The sequence below is a fragment of the Haematobia irritans genome, chromosome 2 (genome assembly GCF_050003625.1).
Source record: "Haematobia irritans isolate KBUSLIRL chromosome 2, ASM5000362v1, whole genome shotgun sequence".
NCBI classification, from domain to species: Eukaryota; Metazoa; Arthropoda; class Insecta; order Diptera; family Muscidae; genus Haematobia; species Haematobia irritans.
Window position 1 is genome coordinate 8,227,745 of NC_134398.1, and position 21,127 is coordinate 8,248,871.

Sequence of the window (21,127 nt, forward strand, 5' to 3'; positions counted from 1 at the left end):
TTATAGAAAATGATTAGATGATTTCGAAATATTTGAAATTATTTGTCATTTCTTTAGCCCCCCACTCCATAACCTTCATTAGATATTCCAAAATGTTTCTTAAGAAGTTATCCAGCCATGGCCTTCTCACTTTCGGTTTGGTCTCAAGATTTTTTTGTTTGGCCAAAATAGTGATATAGACTCACATGTGATCAGTGTGTGTGTGTGTGTGGAGGTTTTTTAGCCATGGTTAATGTTTTGTTATAATTACAGCATTTCGTTTTTTTATCTACTCCAAGCCAGACTTGTATGCATCACCATGTGTACTGGGTTTGTTACCACCCACTTAGGAATCGAAATTGGTCATAAATATAGTTGCTATTGTGGTATTTGGTGATGGATGTAAGAAGTTTGGGTTTTTTTAATTTTTATTATTATTATTATGGTGGTTGTTCCACTCATTTCAAATTGAAGGTTGTTGATGAAAAGATATGTTTTTTTTGTTTTCGAGGAAACACTCTATTAAATTCCATGAGAAGTACTTTAATTAACATAAAAGAGTGAAATTTCACTTTTTATGGGTGAATAAATGGAAACAGAAAATAAAAATGAGAATTTCATAGAATTTAAATTAAAATAAAAACAAAAACTGGGATAAATTTGGGTCAATTTTTTATTATATTTTCAGTTAAGATAGAATAATAAAAACTAAAAAATTCTCACCATATAAATTAAAGCCTTTGATATTCTATGTTATTTTCTACAATACTTTAAAATACATTTAATTATTTTCATAGATTAAATAGGGCAAGTATTCCAAGCAATCAAAGGGCCATTCTCAAGGTATGTGAAGATGGTCTGTTAACTACTTTTGGCACCAAATTTACCAAATAATTGCGATGACCCTTTTCCTATAGGGAATGTAAATATAGTTATAGCGATGATTTTTAAATTCAAAAAAAAAAAATATTCATATAAAATTTCTAATTAGCATTTGCTCTTTCGTGTTGAAATGTCCTTGCCAGATCGAACCTCTCACAGATTGAGGTTTTCAACGTATTATCGCTTATTCAGTCACTCTAAAGAAAAGTTAATTTGCTGATCGTATTGCAACACTTGAAGGTTGTAAAGTTTTGCTTGATTGTTGCTAATTGTTAATGATTTTAAATTGTCATTACTAGTAGTTACTTTGTACTTTGTATTATGTAGTTGAGATGAAGCATAACACAAATGTCACAATTAGACACAAATAGGTAGATGAGGACCATAAAGTATAAAAAAAACACACAACCCTCAGCCTGCATACTTTAGTCATATGAGAAATCATATGTCACTGTTGGATTGAGAAAGAATAAAACAATGACAATCAAATTTTGAAAATCTGCGTTAGGGATTGGAATTGGAAAAAAAACTGGGATATTTTTAATGGCCTAATGTTGCTGAGTAATTTTAAACTAAAATTCTTAACATTGAAAACATTAAAAAGATTAAAGTTTTATGAATCAGAGAATATTAAAAATTTGGCTGATTCGGGATACTAAACTAAATGTCATCTGTTAGTAGTTGGCAATTTTGTAAGATAAAAATTGAGAAACTTAAAATACACTTCACTTCTGGCGTTCACTTGTGACCTATGAATGGGAGATTTGTGGCATTATGGCACTAATCCTCGTTATGAGGAGTTTTGTCATTTGATGCCGTATTTTTTTTTACTTTTGGGCAGCGTTGCCACAATGAATTTTAATTTTGGACCAACATTTTTCCAAGTTTTCCAAAACTGTACGTCGATAGAAAATTTTGACAAATTTTTATTTCTATTCACATTTTTATTTCTAATTAATTCTATAGAAAAATTTGTCAATATTTTATATCTATAGACATTTTTATAAACATTTTATTTCTATAGAAAATTTTGTCAAAACTTTATTTCTATAGAAAATTTTCTCAAAACTTTATTTCTATAGAAAATTTTGTCAAAATTTTATTTCTTTAGAAATTTTTGTCAAAATTTTTATTTCTTTTGAACATTTTGTCAAAATTTTATTTCTATAGAAAATGTTGTCAAAATTTTATTTCTATAGAAAATTTTGTCAAAATTTTATTTCTATAGAAAATTTTGTAAAAATTTTATTTCTATCGAAAATTTTGTCAAAATTTTATTTCTATAGAAAGTTTTGGCAAAATTTTATTTCAATAGAAAATATTGTCAAAATTTTATTTCAATAGAAAATGTTGTTAAAATTTCATTTCTATAGAAAATTCTGTTAAAATTTCATTTCTATAGAAAATTTTGTCAAAATTTTTTTTCTATAGAAAATTTTGTCAAAATTTTTTTTCTACAGAAAATTTTGTCAAAATTTTATTTCTACAGAAAATTTTGTCAAAATTTTATTTCTGTAGAAAATCTTGTCAAAATTTTATTTCTGTAGAAAATTTTGTCAAAATTTTATTTCTATAGAAAATTTTGGCAAAATGTTATTTCAATAGAAAATATTGTCAAAATTTTATTTCAATAGAAAATGTTGTCAAAATTTTATTTCAATAGAAAATGTTGTTAAAATTTCATAGAAACGAAATTTTAACAAAATTGTCCATAGAAATAAAATGTTAAAATTTCATTTCTATCGAAAATTTTGCCAAATTCTTTTTTCTACAGAAAATGTTGTCAAAATTTTATTTCTATAGAAAATTTTGTCAAAATTTCATTTCTGCAGAAAATTTTGTCAAAATTTTATCTCTATAGGCAATTTTGTCTAAATTTTATTTCTTAGAAAATTTTGGCAAAACTTTATTTCTATAGACAATTTTGTCTAAATTTTATTTCTTAGAAAATTTTGTCAAAATTTTATTTCTATAGAAAATTTTTTTAAAATTTTATTTCTATAGAAAATTTTGTCAAAACTTTATTTCTGTAGAAAATTTTGTCAAAATTTCATTTCTGTAGAAATTTTTTTCAAAATTTTGTTTCTGTAGAAAATTTTGTCAAAATTTTGTTTCTGTAGAAAATTTTGTCAAAATTTTTTTCTACAGAAAATTTTGTCAAAATTTCATTTCCGTAGAAAACTTTGTCAAAACTTTATTTCAATAGAAAATGTTGTCAAAATTTCATTTCATTTCTACAGAAACAAAATTTTGTCAAATTTTTGTTTCTGTAGAAAATTTTGTTAAAATTTTATTTCTATAGCAAATTTTGTCAAAATTTTATTTCTTAGAAAATGTTGGCAAAATTTTATTTCTATAGAAATTTTTGTCAACATTTTATTTCTTTAGAAAATTTTGTCAAAATTTTATTTCTATAGAAAATTTTGTTAAAATTTTATTTCTATAGAAAATTTTGTCAAAATTTTATTTCCATAGAAAATTTGATCAAAATTTTATTTCTATGGAAAATTTTGTGAAAATTTTATTTCTATAGAAAATTTTGTCAAAATTTTATTTCTACAGAAATTTTTGTCAATATTTTATTATTTTTTTCAAAATGTTGTCAAAATTTTATTTCTATAGAAAATTTTGTCAAAATTTTACTTCTACAGAAAATTTTGTCAAAAATTTTTTTTCTATAGAAAATTTTGTCAACATTTTATTTCTATAGAAAATGTTGTAAAAAATTTATTTCTATAGAAAATTTTGTCAAAACTTTATTTCTATAGAAATTTTTGTCAACATTTTATTTCTTTTGAACATTTTGTCAAAATTTTATTTCTTTTGAAAATTTTGTCAAAATTTTATTTCTATATAAAATTTGGTCAAAATTTTATTTCTATGGAAAATTTGGTCAAAATTTTATTTCTATGGAAAATTTTGTTAAAATTTCATTTCTATAGAAAAATGTGTTAAAATTTCATTTCTTTAGAAAATTTTGTTAAAATTTTATTTCTATAAAAAATTTTGTCAAAATTTTATTTCTATAGAAAGTTTTGTCAACATTTTATTATTTTTCAAAATTTTGTCAAAATTTTATTTCTATAGAAAATTTTGTGAAAATTTTATTTCTATAGAAAATTTTGTTAAAATTGTATTTCTATGGAAAATTTTGTCAAAATTTGATTTCTGTAGAAAATTTGTCAAAATTTTATTTCTACAGAAAATTTTGTCAAATTTTTTTTCTATAGAAAATGTTGTCAACATTTTATTTCTATAGAAAATGTTGTAAAAATTTTATTTCTATAGAAAATTTTGTCAAAACTTTATTTCTATAGAAATTTTTGTCAAAATTTTATTTCTTTTGAACATTTTGTCAAAATTTTAGTTCTTTACAAAATATTGTCAAAATTTTATTTCTATAGAAAATTTTGTCAAAATTTAATTTCTATGGAAAATTTTGTCAAAATTTTATTTCTGTACACACAAAAATTTTTTTTTATTCAATCACGAAATTAATTGATCCAATTAATTTTTTAATTGAAATGTCACGAAAATGATAGTATCAATCACAGTTTTAATTGGGCATAGAAAAAATTCTTGATTAAAAAATTAATTGATTTCATGCAAATTTCAACTAAATATTTAATTGATTCAATTAAAAATTTAATTGATGTTGATTGCAAAACTCAATTAATTTATTAATTAAAAAAGGTAACTATTTTCAATTACTTTCTGAATTGATTTAGAGTTCTTATTTAGATTAACAATCGAGTGTTTGAAAAACATTTTTAATTAAAAATTTAAGAAAAGTTTCATCACTTTTTTTAACTGAATTAGTCTTCCGAATTTGATTAAAAAGTTAATTGTATCAATTAATTTTTTAACTACAAATTTTAAAATTTTCTATCATTGACTTAATTAACTTAATGTTTCTATCATGATTAAAAAGTAAATTGTATCAATTAATTTATTAATTGAAAAAATTTTCAACTTAAATAAACTTTTTAATTGGAAATATTTTAGTGACATTTTTTTCTGTGTAGAAAATTTTGTCAAAATTTTATTTCAATAGAAAATTTTGTTAAAATTTCGTTTTTATAGAAAATTCCGTTAAAATTTCATTTTTATCGAAAATTTTGTCAAGATTTTATTTATACAGAAATTTTGTCTAAATTTTATTTCTATACAAAATTTTGTCAAAATTTTATTTCTATAGAAAATTTTGTCAAAATTTTATTTCTATAGAAAATTTTGTCAAAATGTTATTTATATAGAAAATTAATTTTATTTTTATAGAAATTTCTGTCAAACTTTTATTTCTATAAAAAATTCTGTCAAAATTTAGTTTTTATAGTAATTTTTGTCAAAATTTTATTTCTATAGAAAATTTTGAAAATATTACCGATGTGACGAAAATGTAGCAAAATAAACCAAATTGAATTTGGTCCGACCATCGGACCAAATTTAAAAATTAATAATTTTTTTGGTCCGATCGGAGCAAAATGGCAACCCTGCTTTTGGCCCACTTTGTGGTCCATAAGTGACACTTTTTTGATGCACCAATAACGATCATGGTAAAGTTGCATATTTTGCTCCTGAAAGTATGCAAATGTTTTAATGAGAAAAAACAAACAGGTTTACGCCCTTATTGGAATTGTATTTTTCCAAAATTGTCTGACACCACTTTGTAATCTCGTACTTTGAATTTTATCAGTTATTTATTCGTTGAATAATAAATTTATTAATTTAAAACAAATTTGATATTTCTTTGGCATTTTAAATTTTATGGGATTTAATATTTGCCAATTAGTTTGATATTTCGAACTGACATCCCTAACTCTAAGCATTTGATTAAATGTCTAGTATGCATCAAGATTTATTATTCAAACAATACTAATAATTGAGAAAACTCAAACAAACATTAAAAATCTTTAAATCATTGTTGATAGTTGGTTGACAATAGGAGGAGGAGTTTGTGAGGAGGTCAATGCAAGTGATGGAGAACCAATTATTTTTGTTTGAAAAAAAATGTAAGACAATATCTTAAAGTGCTAGCTAATAGTAGTGACTTGACCCATATAAGACTTAAGCAAAACCAAAAAGTAAGGAAATGTAAATTGTTTTAATATGAATAAGAAAAATGTGACAGGAAATTGTTTTTCTAACGAGTTAGGTGAAGTACCTCTTGGTGATATTTTTTTATTAACAAAATTTAAAATTTAATCATTCACTTTGCACAAAATCTTATCAAAATTATTTCGCTTCAATAATATTACTAAGCTATTTTTTAGCGTTTTTTCCTTATCTTTTGATATTTCTTGTGAGGGACAGTACATTTCTGCGTCATAGTTATGGCGTTTTTCAATGGAACTTATGCCAAGATAACACCCAAAAAATGTTGGACGATAATTTCCTATGAATTTTCTTTTTAAAAACCACACACAATCTCAATATCCATAAAGACTTAAATTTATTTTACTTTAAATCCAAAAAAGAAAAAACCTGTTGTTATCAATATACACCTGTTTTTCTGGGTAATTTCTTCCATTCCAACAAATCGTTGCTTCATTAATTGCCTTTGGCGTTACTGTTTGTTTTGGCGTCTGCTGTATTAATGACGTTTCGCTTTGGAATTGTTTTATAATTCGCGTGGCTCTGTTTCGGCCACCTATTGCTACTGCCTTATGACAAATCTATAATTCTGCTGAAATCGAAGATGATTCGTTAATATTTTACTACGAAATCAGTGCGAAAGTTATTTGTGCTATGGATTTTTTTTTTCACAACAAAATTTAAATACGGATTCCCCAGACACCGACAGCGACATTGTTATAGCTTGATTAGCTGCTCTGCTGCTGGAGATGTTAATAATAGATTGAACGATTTATCACAATGGTAAAAATATGTGATAATTAACCGAGATTTAAATGCAAATTTAAATAAAAACAAATGTCTGAGAGATATTTGGTTACGAGGTAGTGATGCAAAAGTATAAGAGGAAATAAATAAGTTTTGATAAATGTTTAAAGATATGGTTAAATTGTTTTTTTTTTATATATAAAAAATACTCATTGTTCTTAGGGTCATGTAGGATATTAAAATTATTAATCTAGCAAGATAAATAATAATTTTGGTTTTTAATTAAATTATGTAGACCAATAAGTTTTACTAACAATTTCCAGAAAATTATCAGATTTGTTGTTTATTCCACTTTTTCTTTTTTTGGCTCAAAAAAAAAAAAAAGAATAACAATCAATGACGGGAAAACAGTCCAATACATTAATTATCGATTTAATAGAGATTGAAAATACATGCGAGAAAATCCATATATAAAACAACTACACACTTTAAATTGCCGACCACAAATTCATGCCCAGAAAAATTATCAATTGAGGTAGGTTACCATTGTACGTTTGTTACCAACTATGAAATATGAAAAGATTGTCTTATCTTTAATGACCATTTATGAGATATAAACCTAAAGTGTTAGTATATAGTTTATAAATTTATAATACCATAACGTAGATATATTTGAACTTGGAAGGCTGGTTTGCGATATGAAGTTTATCACTATTTTTATATAGTAATACAAAATACATGAAATCAAAACTTTCTTTAGTTTACTTATTTTATGAAAAAGAAAATTTAATTAAATCGTTGAATAACAAACTATAAAGGATTTTTCACTGAAGCGGAGAGGTCTGAATTCTTCCAGTTTTTTATACAACAAATTTCAAGACTTTTAATTAAAGTTTATGAAAATATAAAATTTTGCTAATAATAATAATTCCAAAATAATTTCCAAAACGAAATAATCAACTCAAATATGATATAAATTTAAGGTTTCTGGTAAATTTTATTAATATGCTGAAAATAAAATTCGGTAAAAATAAAAAAACAACAGTTGATGAAGATAACAATAATTCTTAAAATGGCAAATAACCCGAAAACACTGAAAAATATTGTTTGTACTTGAACAGCTTTATTAATATATTGCAAAAATAAAACGAAAATTTGATAAATGAGAACGGAATACTAATTTTAAGTTTATTGATCCTAGATTTAAAGCTAGGTCTATAGAGCTTTGCCCAAATAAATTTGACAAGCATACTTTTCCTCTGTTGGTTAAGCTACACTTGTAGTTTAGTCAATGTATGGTTTTAAGCTGAGATCAAAAACAACAATAATGCCAGGTAGGTCGCTAAAAAGTGTCTTTGTTTTAAAGAAGCTGCTTCTTTGGCTCGGAATCAATACCCAAATCCTTAAGGGAAGGTCAAAATCTTTGGATCCAGATAAAGTTTTTTTGAGTGTAGCTTTGTTTAACATCGAGCTAGTTTTCATTTCCACAGAATGCAATATTGGACAAGCAAAGATGCAAAGCTAAAAGATTTTCGTTAAAAGCAAATAAAAAAGTTTAGAGACATTCGTTTGCTCTTAAGAGAAAGGGGTTTTAAAAGAAAATTCATAAGGAATTGTGGTCCAAAAATTTTGAGTGTTATCTTGGCAAAAAATTCCATTGAAAAACGCCATAACTATGACGCAGAAATGTACTGCCCCTCATATGAAATATCAAAAGATAAGGAAAAAAACAAAAACAATAGCTTAGTAATATCATAGAAGGAAAATAATTTTGATAAGATTTGGTGAAAAATATATTGACCTAATATGAAAGACTATGCAAACCAAATTTTTAGGACATATAAATGGCATATTTTAATAATGACATTTTAATTTTTTTCATTAAATTTTATTTAATTTTATTTTTATTAAATTTAGGACTCTAATTTTTGGACTTTGTGTTCCTCCTTTAAAAACGTAAGTCTTCGAAAGTAAGGCAAATTATCCTTAAAAAATTATTTATTAATTAAAGATATTGAATCTATGCATTAAAGATAGAACGCTTTAGATATACGCTGAAAGAAAACTGTTCTTTTCTTATGAACGAAATTTTAGACAAACTAAAATTTCTTTTGATGCTAAAAATTTTCTATTGAAGAAAATTATTCCATTGAATCAATAAAGAAATGAAATTAAAATCATTAGATAAAATCGGATTTATTTGCTCTTTATGAAAATATTTTGTAACAAAAAGAATTTCCTTTGTCTAAATTTTTTTCCTGAGGAAACTAGTTTTTGTTTGGTTGTAGGCTAAGACTTACATATGTCGTGGATTTTGAATTTCGGTTTAACATTTTCTAGAAATGTAGAAAATATTTTTTTACTTTGCTTTAATTTCGTTATAATTTTTAAATTAATTTTTTTTCATGAATAATAAAAAATATCGCAAAAAGAATACTAACAAGTATATACGACCGTAAGTTCGGCCAGGCCGAATCTTATGTACCCTCCACCATGGATTGCATAGAAGCTTGTACTAAAGACTGTCATCCATTATCGAATTACTTGTGTTGCGGTAACACCGTCTTCTCAATTGTAAGTTAGTCCATACGGGGTATATATAAAACAAAAAAAGGGCCGATTAAATAGGGATATAATTCAGTTTGACAAAATTTTCTATAGAAATACTATTTTGACAAAATTTTCGATAGAAATAAAATTTTGACAAATTTTTCCATAGAAATAAAATCTTGACAAAATTATGTATAATAATAAAGTTTTGACAAAATTTTCTATAGAAATAAAATTTTGACAAAATTTTCGATAGAAATAAAATCTTGGCAAAATTTTGTATAGCACTAAAATTTTGACAAAATTTTGTACAGTAATAAAATTTTGACAAAATTTTTTATAGTAATAAAATTTTGACACAAAATTTATAGAAATAAAATTTTGATAGATTATTTTTGGGGATCGGCTTTATACAAATATAGATCGATATGGACCAAAGAAATACAATTTTGACAAAATTTTCTATAGAAATAAAAATTTGACAAAATTTTCCATAGAAATAAAATCTTGACAAAATTTTGTATAGTAATAAAATTTTGACAAAATTTTCTATAGAAATAAAATTTTGACAAAATTTTCGATAGAAATAAAATCTTGACAAAATTTTGTATAGCACTAAAATATTGACGAAATTTTGTATAGTAATAAAATTTCGACAAAATTTTCTATAGTAATGAAATTTGACAAAAATTCTATAGAAATAAAATTTTTGTAGATTATTTTTGGGGATCGGATTTATATAACTATAGACCGATATGGACCAATTTTGGCATGGTTGTTAGCGTTCATATACTAACACCACCTACCAAATTTCAACCGGATCGGGTGAATTTTGCTCTAACAAGGGGCTCCAGAGGTCAAATCTGGGGATCGGTTTATATGGGGGCTATATATAATTATGGACTGATGTGGGCCATCAGTTTGCATGGTTGTTAGAGACCATATACGAACACCATATACCAAATTTCAGCCGGATCGAATGAAGTTTGCTTCTCTTAGAGGATCCGCAAGCCAATTTTGGGGGTCAGTTTATAGGGGGCTATACTAAAAGTGAACCGATATGGCCCATTTGCAATACCATCCGACCTACATCAATATCAACTACTTGTGCCAAGTTTCAAGTCGATAGCTTGTTTCGTTTGGAAGTTAGCGTGATTTCAACAGAACGACGGACGGACATGTTAAGATCGACTCAGAATTTCACCACGACCCAGAATATATAATTTATGGGGTCTTAGAGCAATATTTCGATGTGTTACAAACGGAATGAACGGTAGTTAATATACCCCCCATCCTATGGTGGAGGGTATAAAAACTATAAAATATTAAAAACAATAAAAATATTTTTTTCTGAAACAATTGCAAAGATTTTTTCTTAAATATGAAACAATTCCATTTCTTCCTCCCTCCCTTTCCCTTGGAAATTATAATAGGTTGTTAACACCTTAAAAACAAAAATTCAATAAATTACAAATATGGCAATGAATAATATTTATTTTGTTTTTGCAATTGCAATAAAAACGTGCTAATTTTCTAATGCATTGATTACACGACAAAGAAAAAAACATTGTGAAAGAAGAGAGTAACATTTTGAAATTCAATAAATATTACATAGTGCCATTGAAAAATCCATAAAAGGGATAAACTTTAACTTTAAATCCAAAGTCAGGGTAATGAATGATAAATTTCACAAATAGCTAATAAATAATGAGACAAACAAAAAACGACTCGTAGTCCTCGCCATTGAGATAATGATTAGTCATTATTTATTTGGCAAAAAATATTAATGTCGTATTGAAAATTTATTTTAAAGTAGCTATATTGAAATACTACTTGAAATAATGAAAGTTATATTATTTTTAAATAGACGTTTTTTTCTTGTCTCTCCATTGAGGTTTCTTAAACCACCATAATTTCTTTTCAAGTAAATTTCTATATTGAAGCTCTTACTATTGATTTTTTACCACTACCCCAAAAAGGGGTGGTGGAGGGAGGGAGTAAGGGGATTTTCTTAGAGATTTTATCAAGTGTTGTTTTTGTTTTTGTGATCTCTTTCATCGTTTTATGGCTAAATAAAGTTTTTTTTTTTGTTTCTTTCGCTAGTTTTCTTAGTCGAACGGTGTAAGATTGTGAAATGAGTTTGTATAACACTCTAATGATAGCCTACATTTCTTTTTATTTTCCTTATTGCTGAGAGTTTATTATGATTTTTAATTGGTTGTATCTTCTTCAAACTATCGCTATAAACGCCCTCTTTTTTTCTCTGTGCTTGCGAATATGAAATCATAGAAAATAAAAATAAATAAATAGCCAAAGGCTACAATATGAAATGTGTATCATGATAAGTAAGTACCAGTAATGAAAATCTTTAGCAAAATGATATGACAAAGGGGAAGTATAGCCAAACGGGAAGCTAGGAATAGTTAAGAATTTTGAGTAGTTAAAGAAAAAAAAATTATTGTAATTTTTCCAAATCCATAAGATTAATTTCAACTTATAAAGGATTCTAAAACCGACTGAAAGGTTAAAACTAATAAGGTTTGATTTGCTAAAGCCTTTAAGAAGCCTCTGCAAATAGTCCTAAAAGAAAAAATATAGTCGTGAAAAAAAAATATATATATATAAGTGGTGTCTAATAATATGACACGTGCTTTAGGTCTCCCTGTAACAAATTTCATTATTTATTATTTCAAATAAAAATTTGGAAAGCGATCTTTGACATCTAAGAGTTTTTAATTGATTTTTCTTTATGTGGTTATCATACATTGCATTTGTAATAATCTCATATTTTTTATAGTTTCTATCCCCCTTCGTTATTTATTAAAAAGTTCATTGCATTAAATCGAATAGTGTTTTCCTTCTCTAGTACACCCCTATCATAAACCAGAAGCAAAGAAAAAAATACATAGTTATTTTATTTTCATATTATCCTTCTACTTAGCCTTATAATACTGCTGCCGGTGGTGGTGGTGGTGATGTTGGTGGTTGCAAATAATTCAAATCAAACTGAAGGATTCTTTAGACAACAGAATTAAGTCAGCTAAGAAGGTACACACACACATTTACACAAGAGCAGATATAACCTTAAGGGTTTCAATAAAACAAACAAAATTATTCACCTAATGAGAATAAGAATAGGGAAGGCAGGAAATATCTAAGGATAATGGGGGAGGAGTAAAAGAGGAAAGAACTATTTTTTTCTTATATCTAGAGATATATCTAGATATAAGAAGATCTAGAAAAAAAAAAAACAACAATTCGTATGATAGGAAAATTCATAAGAAAAAAAGAACAGAAAACACGGTGGAAAAAAAAACTAACTTGAATTATGCTTAACGCAAAACACAGCTAAGAAAGCTTTAGGGGATTCATTGCAACTATTCTTGGAAATTGAAACTCATGAATAAATTAAGAAGCTCTATCCTAGGATAAGGATTCACTGAAGATGGTTAGTTATTGTATACAATATACTTCGTGGAAATCAAGTCAAGAAACTTGATATTTATTTAACAATTTTTTATATATTTTTGATTTATATTTTTTATAATAAATACAATCGAATATATAAAAAATATAAAAAGTTAAAGTTTTCCAAATAGAAATGAAATTGTTGGGAATTAAAAAAAAAAATTTAAAATTTATTGCTTTAATAATTATTGTGTATTTGTAAAAACTTTTAGAAAATCTACACTGATAGTACTGACCCTTGCCTCAATGAAAGTTTGGTGGTATGATGTAATGTATCTTTTTATTATTAAAAGGAATTAAAATTTTTATTTTAAATAAAACAAGTATATACGGCCGTAAGTTCGGCCAGGACGAATCTTATGTACACTCCACCATGGCTTGCATAGAAACTTCTACTAAAGACTGTCATCCACAATCGAATTACTTGGGTTGCAGTAACACCTGCAGGGTTGGCCTGTCACAAACTGTGACTTTTGCGACATACGTTTGCGACGGTATAATACGTATGTCGCAAAAGTCGTAAACCCACTGTAGAAAACCAAATTTTGAATAGAAGAAATCCTGAACATTTTTTAATTTAGTTTGACAGCATTTGCTGTGAGTTTCTGCAGAAATTTGTGAAAGTTTTCCCATGGTCAAGCCTATTTTCTTAGGTGGTATCGAAATTCCCGTTAGTAAGTGTGACTGAACTTAAAGCTAAGAAAGGACGAGGAAATCCACGGTTACCCTGTACTCGTGCAAAAAGCAATAGGGAAAATGTGGGGACTAAAACCGAAAATTGTGACCATTCCTAAGAATTGAAACTTCTTCGCACCTACCATCGTCTTGGATATCATCGAATTCGCTGCCTAGCCGACGCGACTAAAGTATTTTCAGTTTGCGACTTTTGTTACTTTTTCTACATTTACGACGCGTATGTGACGTTTACGACGTTTAAAACTTTGCGACAGTCGCAAACCTAAAAAAGTTTGATACAGACCATCTCTGAACACCTGTCGATGACAAAGTATCTTAAAACTTCTTAACACCGTCTTCTAATTGTAAGTTAGTCCATATGGGCCGATTAAATACGTATATAATTCAGTTTGACAAAATTTTCTATAGAAATAAAATTTTAACAAAATTTTCTATAGAAAAAAATTTGACAAAATTTTCTATACAAATAACAATTGACGAAATTTTCTATAAGCATAAAATTTTAACAACATTTTCTATAGAAATAACATTTTGACAAAATTTTCTATAGAAATAAAATTTGGACAAAATTTTCTATAGAAAAAAATTTTCTATAAGCATAAAATTTCACAAACTTTTCTACAGAAATAACATTTTGACAAAATTTTCTACAGAAATAAAATTTTGACGAAATTTTCTATAGAAATAAATTTTGACATCATTTTGTATAGAAATAAAATTTTCTATAGGAAAAAAATTGACAAAGTTTTCTATAGAAATAAAATTTTCTATAAGCATAAAATTTCACAAACTTTTCTACAGAAATAACATTTTGACGAAATTTTCTATAAGCATAAAACTTTAACAACATTTTCTATAGAAATAACATTTTGACAAAATTTTCTACAGAAATAAAATTTTGACGAAATTTTCTATAGAAATAAATTTTGACATCATTTTGTATACAAATAAAATTTTCTATAGGAAAAAAATTGACAAAGTTTTCTATAAGCATAAAATTTTTACAAAATTTTCTATAAGCATAACATTTTGACAAAATTTTCTACAGAAATAAAATTTTTACATAATTTTGTATCGAAAACAAAATGTTGACAAATTTTTCTAAAGAAATAAAATTTTGACAAAATTTTCTATAGAAATAAAATTTTGACAAAATTTTCTATAGACATAACATTTTGAAAAAAAATTTTACAAAAATAAAATTTTGACAAAATTTTCTATAGACATAACATTTTGACAAAATTTTCTATAGAAATAAAATTTGGACAAAATTTTCTATAGAAAAAAAAAATTGACAAAATTTTCTATAAGCATACAATTTCACAAACTTTTCCATAGAAATAACATTTTGACGAAATTTTCTATAAGCATAAAATTTTAACAACATTTTCTATAGAAATAACATTTTGACAAAATTTTCTACAGAAATAAAATTTTGACGAAATTTTCTATAGAAATAAATGTTGACATCATTTTATATAGAAATCAAATTTTCTATAGGAAAAAAATTGACAAAATTTTTACAAAATTTTCTATAAGCATACAATTTTGACAAAATTTTCTATAGAAATAAAATTTTGACGAAATTTTCTATAGAAAACAAAATGTTGACAAATTTTCCAAAGAAATAAAATTTTGACAAAATTGTCTATAGAAATAAAATTTTGACAAAATTTTCGATAATAATAAAATTAACAATATGGACCAATTTTTGTGTAATTGGCGATCGGCTATATATAACTATAAACCGATATGGACCAATTTTTGCATGGCTATTAGCGGCCATATACTAGCGCAATGTACCAAATTTCAACCGAATTGGATGAATTTTGCTCCTCCAAGAAGTTCCGGAAGTCAAATGTGGGAATCGGTTTATATGGGGGCTATATATAATTATGGACCGATATGGACCAATTTTTCAATTTTTCCATGGCTGTTAGAGACCATATACCAACACCACGTACCATATTTCAACCGGATCGGATGAAGTTTGCTCCTCCAAGAGGCTCCGGAGATCAAATCTGGTGATCGGTTTATATGGGGGCTATATATAAATAAGACCGGTGAGGACCAATTTTTGCATGGTTGTTAGAGACCATATACTAACACCATGTACCAAATTTCAGCAGGATCGGATGAAATTTGCTTCTCTTAGAGGCACCGCAAGCCAAATATGAGGATCGGTTTATATGGGGGCTATATATAATTATGGATCGATTTTGCATGGTTGTGAGAGACCATATACTAACACCATGTACCAAATTTCAAACGGATCGGATGAATATTTCTCCTCCAACAGGCTTTGCAAGCCAAATCTGAGCGTCGGTTTTTATGGGGGCTATACGTAAAAGTGGTTCGATATGACCCATTTTCAATACCATCCGACCTACATCAATAACAACTACTTGTGCCAAGTTTCAAGTCGATAGCTTGTTTCGTTCGGAAGTTAGCGTGATTTCAACAGACGGACGGACGGACGGACGGACGGACGGACGGACGGACGGACGGACATGCTCAGATCGACTCAGAATTTCACCACGACCCAGAATATATATACTTTATGGGGTGTTAGAGCAACATTGTGTTACCAACGGAATGACAAAGTTAATATACCCCCATCCTATGGTGGAGGGTATAAAAATTAAAGATAACTTCAAGCCTAATTTTACCATTGAAATTCCTTCAATAAACTATCAATAAATTCTTTTGCATATGGGAACAAGAATATATATGATTCAAAAAGTTTTGTGCATATTTGGTGAATTACAAAAAAGTCGGCAGCTGACCCGAAAGACGTTTTCAGTATAAAGTTAAAAAATGATTTTGTTTAGGAAAAAAAAACTAATATTTCCATTACACTCAAATTATTATATTTGGGGAAAGTTTCAGTTACTCTAATAATGTTTTGCGTACGTCAGTTAAATGAACTAATTGACGGGAAAAAAATTATACATAAATTAAGTATAACGATTCACTAAATTCGTATTTCTCACAAAATAGTTCATTATTTCTTCAAATTTCTACATTTTACTACAAAAGCGTCCATCATGAACTTCGTATGTCTCTAAAGACATTCTTGCAATTTTGAACTCCAATTTTTTCCTTCAAACTACAAAACTTTTCTTTTAAAAGTGAAATAAATGATTTATGTCCAATACATTTTCTTGAATTTGTCGAAAAATATTTACGTATTTTTGTGATATCGGCATGATGCCAGCGCTGCTAATACTGTTTAGTTAAAAATTTCTAAAAATATTAAAAAATTTCTAAAATTAATCAAAAGTTTTCTTCCTGGTAGGTTCACTGTTTTTTCAGTGTAGACTCCATGATAATTAGCTGTCTATTATGTATCTTCGATTTTATATAAGAAAACATTTTCAGTCAAGTTTGAGTTTCTCCTCCATTTAATATTTCTATAACTTCATCCTCCAATAGCATAGGACACTTTCCTATAAAATCTTATTTTTCTTTGAAATAAATTTAATTTTTCTTTGAAACAAATGCGAACTCAGTATTTTGCGATACGAATTAAGAAATTTTGTGATATTTTGAGAAGCAAATTTTTTATGAGTTTTAATGCATTTTTACGTTTATCTGTAACGTTTGACTTTAAATATTTTCAAAAATTCTCAATTTTGCTAGAATGGTTTTGGCATTTTTTCGGCAAAATTTAAATAATTTTTAACATTTTATTAATTGGTAATCTGTTTTTAAACTATTTGGAACACCGAAAAAAAATTCCCATTAAAAATATGAAAAAAGCGAGTTATAACGAAATTGACTCAAATGAACTTCCTGTGCAGTTAAAAAAAGAACATCTTTGGGAGAGCATTTTTGGAAGTTCTTTTAAAGTTGTGCCTTGAGAAGAACTTCCAAATTTTTTGCTGGGTTGCTAGAAGCTACACCAAAAAAAAAAACACCAGAAAATATAGGTTTATTTTAGAAAATTTTAACTAAAATAGTTTTCTAATTGCAACATGATACAAATAAGTTAACACTTTTTATCAAATTAAAGAAAATTTATTAAAAATAATACATTTAAGAAAATTTCATATGTTGACGGAAAAAATTGGATTTAAAAATTATTAAAATGTCTTTAGCACTATACGAAGTTGAAATGCAAAATTAAAGCTATACGAAAATTTTATTCAAATTTTCTACATTAATTTTTTCTTTTAAAAAATTAAATTAAAAAAAAATAAATTGCTCTAGAAAAAGAGGAATTTCTAAAATGATCAATGCAAATGCAAACACATAGACAAAAAGAAGCTCTCTATCTTAATAAGCCTTCATTCCATACAGACGATTTAGCCCATTGGGGAATTATAGTGATGAACTGCTCTCTTATCAATCAGTGTTGCTCTTACTCAATGACCTGCGTTTTACAGACCAGTCCGAACGCCGTTTCACATTACGGTGACACCACTTAGAGAATCTTTGAAATACTCAGAAATGTTGCCATTGCATTACTGATGGGCGCTTTTTAGTGTTCGACCGAAATTGGGATTGAACCCATGACTCCCTATATGCAAGAGCTAACTATTGCTCCACGATAGCACCCTTGGAAGGGATATATATATATATAAACTTTCGAATGGTGGTTAGGATACAAAAAAGTATGCACAGATAAATTACCATACATACCCTCAAATCCTAGGGTCAATCTAACAAGTTCAGTATTATTATAGTGTTTTTACGCACAACCTACATTTCCCATTAGTTTGAAAACTATATTCCACGATGAGATGTAGAATGAATATGTTTAAAAGTCCAACAAGAAATTTATGCCATTGTTTTTCTAATCCACTTTTATGGTCAATATATGCACGTCGTACAAAGGTTACTGCAAGCCATTAGCATATTCTAAATGGCTCTTTTAATTGTATATTCTCTTGCAATGGTCTAAGGCATTTCTTATTTCTTTAAATCTTTCAGACGATTACATTGAATTGAAGAAACAAAAAAAAAATTGCCTTTGTTTTTCGCTCCTTTTAAATCCTGTTTTTGGTTTGCGTTGAATTTCAATTGCAGGTAAATCCCAAAGATATTTTCAAGTTTTCCAACACTGGACAAGTTTTTGGAACAACTTCAAATATGGATGGTGGTTGGAGGTCTATAACAACCATCAAGCAATACTATCATCAATTTCACATATATGTATGTGTGGATGTGAAAAGGATGCTTGTTTGGTGAGTTTCTAAATTGAATGTTACGTTGATGCTATTGATGGTGTTGTTATTGTTGCTTTATTTTTATTATTATTATGTCTTGTTTATCTGCTGCTCTCCATCAACAACAAGAACAACAACGAACATAGTAAAACCACCAACACTCCTTTGCAAATATTATTATGGACGACTACTCTCACAAATGGTTTTAACTACGATTTGCTTGCTGCAGTCAAAGTCATCTAGGGTTTTAATTTTTGTTGTTGCTAGTACTTGCTCTTTGGATATATAGAGAGAGCGAGCGAGTTCTGTAGATAAAATTTGGGAGTCTGTATTTGAAATACATCTCAAATCTTGCTTATGTGTGTATACCTTAAAGGTGTAGGAAGGTAGGTTTGTTTTTGGTTTTGCTTAGCTAGACAAGGGTATTTGTTGGTGTATCTACCTTTTACTTGGATTTTTGAGTGGTGTGTGCATACAAAAAAAAAAAAGTTGAAGTAGATCAGAGAGGTTCTTGTTTCAAACGGTTTTGCTGTTTAGCCTTTATTTTGTTGTAATATGCCAAATGATTTTTAATGTTATGGTTTTTGTTTTTCTAGGGTTAATAGATTAAACACACACTTTGTATTTTATGTATGGATAAATGGTAAGCACAAGTTTCACATAATAATCAGTTGCAAAATATTTTTTGTTTCAAACAACTTGGTATTTTTATTCGTTTTTTTTTATATTATATTTAAAATTCTTATTTATTTATTTTTATTTCTACTCCAACTCACTTGATTTTTGATTTTGTTGTAATATTTGTTGCCTTTATTTTTGCAAACACTTCTTCCTATGGTTTTTGTTGTTGTTGTTATTTAGGTAATTTGCAACTTTAATTGGTTTTGGAGCAAACAGCAAAAGCAAACTCCCGTAGAAATACTTTTGCTACTTTTGTTTTGTCGCACAAACAGAAAAACCGTCGTAATGCTTGAAAACGAGTTGCAAGCAGCTTTTATCGATATACTTTAATTTTTTGACAGACAGATGTTGCTTCTTCTTGTGATTTATTGTGTGGGGGGAGAGATGCTTGATAGTAAACTTTTTTTCTACAACTTCTTTTTTCTTCTTCAACAAAAAAAAACTGAACTCTTTTTTTTTTGCTTATACAAAGAAAAACAATAATTGGGAAAAAATTCCTCCGCGCTATGTAATCGAAAACAACCGCACAGTCGCGTTTAACGTCCGGAACTGAATACAAGAAATTCACATCAGCCACTTCGCAGTCAACATGGCTGCTGCATACAGAGAATATACAATAATTCGTAACAGAGTAAAACATAACATAACGTTTAGCAGTTCCATTTAGTTAACAGAGCTCCCTCCTCATACAAAACAATAGCACAAACGAGAAACCAGTAACAGGCACAAAAAAGATATAAACAAACACACACAGACACACTACGTTCTCCAGTATCAAGAGACAGTGGTCCGACAATATTCATACAGAAGTCTGTATATTTCAGTCTTCGTTTAGAATAATCAATGGCATTAAGATATTGGATCCATTTGGTATAATTAAATCGGATTTATTTGTTAGCTTAGTTTTTCAAGCGAACTTCTGGTGACATAAATAATTAACAAATTCACGTTGGGATTGATCCATGCCAAATTGGTGTAAAATCAACACTTTAAACTCTTGATTGGATCACGAATGCTGTTACACAAAAGAAAAGCCCGTATTAAAATTAGCGCTATTTTTTACTTTATTTTTATTGCAAAATATATTTGTTAAATTTTATTAATATACCCTCCACCATAGGATGGGGGGTATATTAACTTTGTCATTCCGTTTGTAACACATCGAAATATTGCTCTAAGACCCCATTAGGTATATATATTCTGGGTCGTGGTGAAATTCTGAGTCGATCTAAGGATGTCCGTCCTACCGTCTGTTGAAATCACGCTAACTTCCGAACGAAACAAGTTATAGACTTGAAATTTGGCACAAGTAGTTGCTATTGATGTAGGTCGGATGGTATTGCCAATGGGCCATATTGGTCCATATTTATATATAGCCCCCATATACACCGATCCCCAGATTTGACCTCCGGAGCCCCTTGGAAGAGCAAAATTTATCTGATTGGGTTGAAATTTGGTACGTGATGTTAGTATATGTCCGCTAACAACCATGCAGGAATTGGTCCATATCGGTCTATAATTATATATAGCCCCCATATAAACCGATCCCGAGATTTGGATTTGGAGCCTCTTGGAGGAGCAAATTTCATCCGAGTCAGTTGAAATTTGGTACATTGTGCTAGTATATGGCCGTTAACAACCATGTCTAACTAGGTCCATATCGGTCTATAGTTATATGTTATATATCTCACACATAAATCGATCCCCAATCACACAAAAATTGGTCCATATTATGTTCATAATTGTATATAGCTCCCAATTCAATTCTGGCTCTCTCAGTACAGTGCAAAAGTCCATATCGATTCGTACCGTGCAAAAGTCCATATCGATTCGTAATTATTGTAGACTTACCTATAAAT

At 27.7% G+C, this 21,127-nt stretch overlaps 1 protein-coding gene across 1 annotated transcript in view; it reads right to left on the reverse strand.

Annotated features, from left to right (window-relative positions):
- Dyrk2 (Dual-specificity tyrosine phosphorylation-regulated kinase 2) overlaps positions 1–19,805 on the reverse strand; it is a 228,809-nt gene extending 209,004 nt beyond the window's left edge. The window contains exon 1 of the mRNA XM_075293259.1: positions 19,364–19,805. The gene's annotated coding sequence lies outside the window, so the exon portion shown is untranslated. The remainder of the gene's footprint in view (positions 1–19,363) is intronic.
- Between the last annotated feature and the right edge of the window lie 1,322 nt (positions 19,806–21,127).